This window comes from Entelurus aequoreus, linkage group LG15 (assembly GCF_033978785.1).
Source record: "Entelurus aequoreus isolate RoL-2023_Sb linkage group LG15, RoL_Eaeq_v1.1, whole genome shotgun sequence".
Lineage (NCBI taxonomy): Eukaryota > Metazoa > Chordata > Actinopteri > Syngnathiformes > Syngnathidae > Entelurus > Entelurus aequoreus.
In genome coordinates, this window is record NC_084745.1 from 6,651,995 (window position 1) to 6,662,807 (window position 10,813).

Here is a 10,813-nt window from a genome sequence, read left to right on the forward strand (position 1 = left end):
CTATTATACTACTCAGACTTTGACACACACTTACTAGCACTATTATACTAGTCAGACTTTGCCACACACTTACCGCTTACTAGCACTATTATACTAGTCAGACTTTGCCACACACTTACCGCTTACTAGCACTATTATACTAGTCAGACTTTGCCACACACTGACTGCTTACTAGCACTATTATACTAGTCAGACTTTGCCACACACTGACTGCTTACTAGCACTATTATACTACTCAGACTTTGACACACACTTACTAGCACTATTATACTACTCAGACTTTGCCACACACTTACTAGCACTATTATACTACTCAGACTTTGACACACACTTACTAGCACTATTATACTAGTCAGACTTTGCCACACACTTACTAGCACTATTATACTACTCAGACTTTGACACACACTTACTAGCACTATTATACTAGTCAGACTTTGCCACACACTTACCGCTTACTAGCACTATTATACTAGTCAGACTTTACCACACACTTACCGCTTACTAGCACTATTATACTAGTCAGACTTTGCCACACACTTACCGCTTACTAGCACTATTATACTACTCAGACTTTGCCACACACTTACCGCTTACTAGCACTATTATACTAGTCAGACTTTGCCACACACTTACCGCTTACTAGCACTATTATACTAGTCAGACTTTGCCACACACTTACCGCTTACTAGCACTATTATACTAGTCAGACTTTGCCACACACTTACCGCTTACTAGCACTATTATACTAGTCAGACTTTGCCACACACTTACCGCTTACTAGCACTATTATACTAGTCAGACTTTGCCACACACTTACCGCTTACTAGCACTATTATACTAGTCAGACTTTGCCACACACTTACCGCTTACTAGCACTATTATACTAGTCAGACTTTGCCACATACTTACTAGCACTATTATACTAGTCAGACTTTGCCACACACTTACTAGCACTATTATACTAGTCAGACTTTGCCACACACTTACCGCTTACTAGCACTATTATACCAGTCAGACTTTGCCACACACTTACCGCTTACTAGCACTATTATACTAGTCAGACTTTGCCACACACTTACCGCTTACTAGCACTATTATACCAGTCAGACTTTGCCACACACTTACCGCTTACTAGCACTATTATACTAGTCAGACTTTGCCACACACTGACTGCTTACTAGCACTATTATACTAGTCAGACTTTGCCACACACTGACTGCTTACTAGCACTATTATACTAGTCAGACTTTGCCACACACTTACTAGCACTATTATACTAGTCAGACTTTGCCACACACTTACTAGCACTATTATACTACTCAGACTTTGACACACACTTACTAGCACTATTATACTAGTCAGACTTTGCCACACACTTACTAGCACTATTATACTACTCAGACTTTGACACACACTTACTAGCACTATTATACTAGTCAGACTTTGCCACACACTTACCGCTTACTAGCACTATTATACTAGTCAGACTTTGCCACACACTTACCGCTTACTAGCACTATTATACTAGTCAGACTTTGCCACACACTGACTGCTTACTAGCACTATTATACTAGTCAGACTTTGCCACACACTGACTGCTTACTAGCACTATTATACTACTCAGACTTTGACACACACTTACTAGCACTATTATACTACTCAGACTTTGCCACACACTTACTAGCACTATTATACTACTCAGACTTTGACACACACTTACTAGCACTATTATACTAGTCAGACTTTGCCACACACTTACTAGCACTATTATACTACTCAGACTTTGACACACACTTACTAGCACTATTATACTAGTCAGACTTTGCCACACACTTACCGCTTACTAGCACTATTATACTAGTCAGACTTTGCCACACACTTACCGCTTACTAGCACTATTATACTAGTCAGACTTTGCCACACACTTACCGCTTACTAGCACTATTATACTACTCAGACTTTGCCACACACTTACCGCTTACTAGCACTATTATACTAGTCAGACTTTGCCACACACTTACCGCTTACTAGCACTATTATACTAGTCAGACTTTGCCACACACTTACCGCTTACTAGCACTATTATACTAGTCAGACTTTGCCACACACTTACCGCTTACTAGCACTATTATACTAGTCAGACTTTGCCACACACTTACCGCTTACTAGCACTATTATACTAGTCAGACTTTGCCACACACTTACCGCTTACTAGCACTATTATACTAGTCAGACTTTGCCACACACTTACCGCTTACTAGCACTATTATACTAGTCAGACTTTGCCACACACTTACTAGCACTATTATACTAGTCAGACTTTGCCACACACTTACCGCTTACTAGCACTATTATACTAGTCAGACTTTGCCACACACTTACTAGCACTATTATACTAGTCAGACTTTGCCACACACTTACCGCTTACTAGCACTATTATACTAGTCAGACTTTGCCACACACTTACCGCTTACTAGCACTATTATACTAGTCAGACTTTGCCACACACTTACAGATTGCTTCTGCAACTCTGAATGGTTTGGAGGGAAGCTCGTCAAGTCTGCCTAGCAACAAGCGCCAATGTCAGCTGAGCAGGAACAATAACCTCCCTGCCAGTTTTATGTTCCTCATACAGTTTGACCTTTCAAATACATTCATCAACAACCCTTTTGAAAACAACACAACATGTAGTAACATTCATGTAGGATAGCCTTTTTACTCAACTTGCATTATTACCCGCATTATGCATGCGGGTAATAACCTGTGATTAATCATGATTAATCAAAATGCATATCCAATCCAATCCACTTTATTTGCATAGCACAAAATGTTTCCAAAGTGCTGCACAACAATATTAAAAACAATATTCAAATATTATCCTTAGCTCCACCAATGACTGAATAAAAACAAAACAATAAATACATATAAAACCAATATAAAAACAATATCGAAATAAATATGATTAAAAACGATTTTAAAGGGTAAAACTAGGGATGTCCAATAATGGCTTTTTGCCGATATCCGATATTCCGATATTGTCCAACTCTTTAATTACCGATACCGATATCAACCGATATATACAGTCGTGGAATTAACACATTATTATGTCTAATTTGGACAACCAGGTATGGTGAAGATAAGGTACTTTTTAAAAAAAATTATAAAATAAAATAAGATAAATAAATTAAAAACATTTTCTTGAATAAAAAAGAAAGTAAAACAGTTACATAGAAACTAGTAATTAATGAAAATGAGTAACATTAACTGTTAAAGGTTAGTACTATTAGTGGAGCAGCAGCACGCACAATCATGTGTGCTTACGGACTGTATCCCTTGCAGACTGTATTGATATATATTGATATATAATGTAGGAACCAGAATATTAATAACAGAAAGAAACAACCCTTTTGTGTGAATGAGGAGGGAGGTTTTTTGGGTTGGTGCATTAATTGTAAGTGTATCTTGTGTTTTTTATGTTGATTTAATTTAAAAAAAAAAAAAAAAAAAAAAAAACGATACCGATAATAAAAAAAACGATACCGATAATTTCCAATATTACATTTTAACGCATTTATCGGCCGATAATATCGGACATCCCTAGTGTTGCGTTGACCAGCATTCCTTCAATGGGGAATTCAAATTGCTAGTCTCTCCCAGATTCTTTTTATGGCAATATGCTGTTGTTTATATTCAATCACCAGGCAGAAGTTGGTATTTTGTGGTTTATTCTCCAAGCTTAGAGGACAAACCTGAGACCAACCCAGCACCCAAGCGTTCCCTAGCCCGGTCCAGATCGGTCTACCAAAACCCCGGAACTCCTGTCTACTTCCTCCTTCTCCTGTCCCCCCCACCTGCTGTTTCCCCAGTCTAGCTGTGCTCCGTATCTTAGAAATGTAATGGCAGTCTCAACAAAGACAGCGCTCTGACTCTAACCAAGGACACTCGAATCCAAGCACTTTGTACCACACGAGACATTAGCTGATGTAAATATGACTATAGGAGTTTTTAGAAAGAAGTAACACTTAAATATGGATATGATTCCAACACTAGGTAAAACCAATTAAAACAATAAATAAAAATCTATATTTAAAAACACAGAGGACCACACAACTCACGTAGTGTTAAAAGCCAGAGAATAAAAGTGGGTCTTAAGACGAGACTTAAAACATTCCACTGTGGGAGCAGTTCGAACATGGAGGGGCATAGTATGCATTTGATTATTAGATTTTTTTTTTTTTTATGTATAACTTGCTTTTAAATCATAAATAAAGGTGACCACCAGATATTTACATTTATTTGTTTTTATCTCACAAAAATAGTTTTTGCAATACAGTATATAATAATATAATTGGCATGATCACATAGTATTCAAGTTTGAAATATGCATTTTTTTTTTCGCTGTCAAAATTGAAAGAACGAATGCATTTAGTAAACTATGTGTATCTTTTTTTAAATTAATAAAAATTATTTTTATTGAAGCCCATTTTTTTCCAGGCTTTCACGGGCCACATAAAATGAGTTTGACACCCGAGTTTTAAAGGATGTAATCACCTCATCTACAGTATTCCACTTTGTAACTTGTTTCTGGAAATTATGTAAATGTTGTGCTTTTCCCAGTATTTTTTTAATTTATTTTTTACAAAAAGAGAATAAATACAAAAAACGTGACAAAAATATATAAATGTTATATCAATGGATAGAGCTGTTGAACCATTTTAAACGTTGAAAGTTAAAATATGTATATTTCACTTTTTATTGTCGCTTAGGAGGTTTAATGTAGTTTTGAATGAAGTCGACTGAAGGATTAAGACAGCTTCGAAAAACAATTTTAAAGAAAATGTATTCTAAATATTAAATAAACGTTAAAAAACGTCTGCTTACAGCGGCACTATAGCACCATAAAATCAGAAAACTAACCATTCAAAAACCACCAACAACACTCCGTTTACTTTTCATGACTTGAATATTAACGAGTATTAGTGATATTGTTATTATAAGTGCTAACGCAGGCAGACTATTTGTGATCACTTCCTGTGTGCCAATGTTGACATCATCGAGTGGTCTGTATTATTCCAGGTCATAAATCATGCATCTCACCTGGACAGTAGACGCCTGACTAGGTAATCCAACAAGTTGGGACAATTTGACAGCCAATTTAGACCAAGAAAACGACAAGAGCGACACGACTGTCAGGTTCAAACACCGAACTATCTATTAAACGATACAAGAAGCAAGGAATCACGCAGAGACAGAGTTGAATTTTGCTCATGAGGAGAGACGTATTGGGCTGCACACTCAGTTACAGTTTCACCCTACGCTCTAAGGTACAGTCCCACGTGCTCCTCTATTTATTCGGGCGTTCCCTAGTTAACATCACTGAGGTGCTTCTGAAGGGAGGAGTAATGCAAGCAGCCCCAGTAGACACAATACAACATTTTTGGGACTTTTGCCGACTTTTCTCCCCCACTTCCCGTGGGACTTTGCTGGGCGCATTTTGGACATCCCGGGATTTGCGTGGCCGGCGGCGGGACTCGTGGGACTCGAACCCGGGTGTGATTTTTTAACATAATCGTGGGACTGGAACCATAGGTATTTTGGACAAAATTCGGACTTTTGACCATTTTGACCGCTTTTCCCCCTCTTCTTCCCCGCCTTCCTGTGCACCATTGCTGGGTGTGTTTTGGACATTTTGGACCTCCCGGTGTCCGGCGGGACTCATGGGCCTGGAACCCGTGTAGGTAATTTGGACAAAATTGGGACTTTTGACCATTTTTGCCGCCTTTTCCCCTCTTCTTCCCCGCCTTCCTTTGCACCATTGCTGGGCGTGTTTCGGACATTTTGGACATCCCGGCATCCGGCGGGACTCGTGGGCCTGGAACCCGGGTAGGTATTTTGAACAAAATTGGGACTTTTGACCATTTTGTCCGCCTTTCCCCCTCTTCTTCCCCGCCTTCCTTTGCACCATTGCTGGGCGTGTTTCGGACATTTTGGACATTTTGGACATCCTGGCATCCCGGTAGGTATTTTGGACAAAATTGGGACTTTTGACCATTTTGGCCACCTTTCCCCCTCTTCTTCCCCGCCTTCCTGTGCACCATTGCTGGGTGTGTTTTGGACATTTTGGACATCCCGGCGGGACTCGTGGGCCTGAACAAACACAGGTAATTTTGGACAAAATTGGAACTTTTGACCATTTTGGCCGCCTTTCCCCCTCTTCTTCCCCACCTTCCTTTGCACCATTGCTGGGTGTGTTTTGGACATTTTGGACCTCCCGGTGTCCGGCGGGACTCGTGGGCCTGGAACCCGGGTAGGTAATTTGGACAAAATTGGGACTTTTGACCATTTTTGCCGCCTTTTCCCCTCTTCTTCCTTGCCTTCCTGTGCACCATTAATGGGTGTGTTTTGGACATTTTGGACATCCCGGCATCCCGGGTAGGTAATTTGGACCAAATTGGGACTTTTGACCATTTTGGCCGCCTTTCCCCCTCTTCTTCCCCGCCTTCCTTTGCACCATTGCTGGGTGTGTTTTGGACATTTTGGACCTCCCGGTGTCCGGCGGAACTCGTGGGCCTGGAACCCGGGTAGGTAATTTGGACAAAATTGGGACTTTTGACCATTTTTGCCGCCTTTTCCCCTCTTCTTCCTTGCCTTCCTGTGCACCATTAATGGGTGTGTTTTGGACATTTTGGACATCCCGGCATCCCGGGTAGGTAATTTGGACCAAATTGGGACTTTTGACCATTTTGGCCGCCTTTCCCCCTCTTCTTCCCCGCCTTCCTTTGCACCATTGCTGGGCGTGTTTTGGACATTTTGGACATCCCGGCGGGACTCGTGGGCCTGGAACCCGGGTAGGTATTTTGGACAAAATTGGGACTTTTGACCATTTTGTCCGCCTTTCCCCCTCTTCTTCCCCGCCTTCCTTTGCACCATTGCTGGGTGTGTTTTGGACATTTTGGACATCCTGGCATCCAACGGGACTCGTGGGCCTGAACCCGGGTAGGTAATTTGGACAAAATTGGGACTTTTGACCATTTTGGCCGCCTTTTCCCCTCTTCTTCCCCGCCTTCCTGTGCACCATTAATGGGTGTGTTTAGGACATCTCGGCGTCCGGCGGGACTCGTGGGCCTGGAACTCGGGTAGGTATTTTGGACAAAATTGGGACTTTTGACCATTTTGTCCCCCTCTTCTTCCCCGCCTTCCTGTGCACCATTGCTGGGTGTGTTTCGGACATTTTGGACATCCCGGCATCCCGGTAGGTATTTTGGACAAAATTGGGACTTTTTACCATTTCTTCCGCCTTTCCCCCTCTTCTTCCCCGCCTTCCTGTGCACCATTGCTGGGTGTGTTTTGGACATTTTGGACATCCTGGCATCCGGCGGGACTCGTGGGCCTGGAACCCGGGTAGGTAATTTGGACAAAATTGGGACTTTTGACCATTTTGTCCCCCTCTTCTTCCCCGCCTTCCTGTGCACCATTGCTGGGCGTGTTTCGGACATTTTGGACATCCCGGCATCCCGGTAGGTATTTTGGACAAAATTGGGACTTTTGACCATCTTGGCCACCTTTCCCCCTCTTCTTCCCCGCCTTACTGTGCACCATTGCTGGGTGTCTTTTGGACATTTTGGACATCCCGGCGGGACTCGTGGGCCTGAACCCGGGTAGGTAATTTGGACAAAATTGGGACTTTTGACCATTTTGTCCCCCTCTTCTTCCCCGCCTTCCTTTGCACCATTGCTGGGTGTGTTTCGGACATTTTGGACATTTTGGACATCCCGGCATGTATTTTGGACAAAATTGGGACTTTTGACCATTTTGGCCGCTTTTCCCCCTCTTCTTCCCCGCCTTCCTGTGCACCATTGCTGGGTGTGTTTTGGACATTTTGGACATCCCGACGGGACTCGTGGGCCTGAAGCTGGGTAGGTATTTTGGACAAAATTGGGACTTTTGACCATTTTGTCCGCCTTTTCCCCTCTTCTTCCCCGCCTTCCTGTGCACCATTGCGGGGTGTGTTTTGGACATTTTGGACCTCCCGGTGTCCGGCGGGACTCGTGGGCCTGGAACCCGGGTAGGTAATTTGGACAAAATTGGGACTTTTGACCATTTTGTCCGCCTTTTCCCCTCTTCTTCCCCGCCTTCCTGTGCACCATTGCTGGGTGTGTTTTGGACATTTTGGACATCCTGGCGGGACTCGTGGGCCTGGAACCCGGGTAGGTATTTTGGACAAAATTGGGACTTTTGACCATTTTGGCTGCCTTTCGCCCTCTTCTTCCCCGCCTTCCTGTGCACCATTGCTGGGTGTGTTTTGGACATTTTGGACCTCCCGGTGTCCGGCGGGACTCGTGGGCCTGGAACCCGGGTAGGTAATTTGGACAAAATTGGGACTTTTGACCATTTTTGCCGCCTTTTCCCCTCTTCTTCCTTGCCTTCCTGTGCACCATTAATAGGTGTGTTTTGGACATTTTGGACATCCCGGCATCCCGGGTAGGTAATTTGGACCAAATTGGGACTTTTGACCATTTTGGCCGCCTTTCCCCCTCTTCTTCCCCGCCTTACTGTGCACCATTGCTGGGTGTGTTTCGGACATTTTGGACATTTTGGACATCCCGGCATGTATTTTGGACAAAATTGGGACTTTTGACCATTTTGGCCGCTTTTCCCCCTCTTCTTCCCCGCCTTCCTGTGCACCATTGCTGGGCGTGTTTTGGACATTTTGGACATCCCGGTAGGTATTTTGGACAAAATTGGGACTTTTGACCATTTTGTCCGCCTTTTCCCCTCTTCTTCCCCGCCTTCCTGTGCACCATTGCTGGGTGTGTTTTGGACATTTTGGACCTCCCGGTGTCCGGCGGGACTCATGGGCCTGGAACCCGTGTAGGTAATTTGGACAAAATTGGGACTTTTGACCATTTTTGCCGCCTTTTCCCCTCTTCTTCCCCGCCTTCCTTTGCACCATTGCTGGGCGTGTTTCGGACATTTTGGACATTTTGGACATCCCGGCATCCGGCGGGACTCGTGGGCCTGGAACCCGGGTAGGTATTTTGAACAAAATTGGGACTTTTGACCATTTTGTCCGCCTTTTCCCCTCTTCTTCCCCGCCTTCCTTTGCACCATTGCTGGGCGTGTTTCGGACATTTTGGACATTTTGGACATCCTGGCATCCCGGTAGGTATTTTGGACAAAATTGGGACTTTTGACCATTTTGGCCACCTTTCCCCCTCTTCTTCCCCGCCTTCCTGTGCACCATTGCTGGGTGTGTTTTGGACATTTTGGACCTCCCGGTGTCCGGCGGGACTCGTGGGCCTGGAACCCGGGTAGGTAATTTGGACAAAATTGGGACTTTTGACCATTTTTGCCGCCTTTTCCCCTCTTCTTCCTTGCCTTCCTGTGCACCATTAATAGGTGTGTTTTGGACATTTTGGACATCCCGGCATCCCGGGTAGGTAATTTGGACCAAATTGGGACTTTTGACCATTTTGGCCGCCTTTCCCCCTCTTCTTCCCCGCCTTACTGTGCACCATTGCTGGGTGTCTTTTGGACATTTTGGACATCCCGGCGGGACTCGTGGGCCTGAACCCGGGTAGGTAATTTGGACAAAATTGGGACTTTTGACCATTTTGTCCCCCTCTTCTTCCCCGCCTTCCTTTGCACCATTGCTGGGTGTGTTTTGGACATTTTGGACCTCCCGGTGTCCGGCGGGACTCGTGGGCCTGGAACCCGGGTAGGTATTTTGGACAAAATTGGGACTTTTGACCATTTTGTCCCCCTCTTCTTCCCCGCCTTCCTGTGCACCATTGCTGGGCGTGTTTCGGACATTTTGGACATCCCGGCAGGTATTTTGGACAAAATTGGGACTTTTGACCATCTTGGCCACCTTTCCCCCTCTTCGTCCCCGCCTTACTGTGCACCATTGCTGGGTGTCTTTTGGACATTTTGGACATCCCGGCGGGACTCGTGGGCCTGAACCCGGGTAGGTAATTTGGACAAAATTGGGACTTTTGACCATTTTGTCCGCCTTTCCCCCTCTTCTTCCCCGCCTTCCTGTGCACCATTGCTGGGTGTGTTTTGGACATTTTGGACATCCCGGCGTCCGGCGGGACTCGTGGTCCTGGAACCCGGGTAGGTATTTTGGACAAAATTGGGACTTTACGTGATTATTCAGAATGGAAATGTGCTGACACTCGTGATTTCGCCCTGTCTCTGTTTTGTCTGCGTTGAGGTACTCGATGTCCGTCCTTGGCTGTCAGCAGGCGGGGTCTGGAAACAAACTGCTGCTGCGAGACAACTCGCAGTGGAAGATTACAAGTTGTGTGCCTTTGCAGAGATAGAAAAGTACAACTCGAGCACAATAGATAATAACTATAGCAACGGCCTTTAAGCATAAGAGTTGTGTGATAACTTATAAATAATTATTCTAAGATGCCTGGTTCCACCCCCTTTCCTTGGCAAGGATTATGAGTCATTCCTCACCTGGATGGGAATATATGAACATCCTAGCAGTCGGCATCCTAATGACAGCAGACCTTGTACAGTAAGTTTTTATTATTTGGGTTATTAGTTTCAACACTGGAACTTTCTTATGGTAATTATGCTTTTGGTATGGTTTTATTTCAATGGTATTTTTAGAATGTGCTGCAGGCCAATACAAATACTGGTTGCAAAATGGCTCCCGGGCCGCACTTCGGACCCCGGCACAGATGTTGTGGGAGCAGATCCAGGTTTCAAGTTCCAAAGTCAGCAGAGACACGAGTGAACGCTCGCAGCCTCCTCATCAAGCACGGACTTGATGAGGAGCGCCCTGGAGGAGCCACTG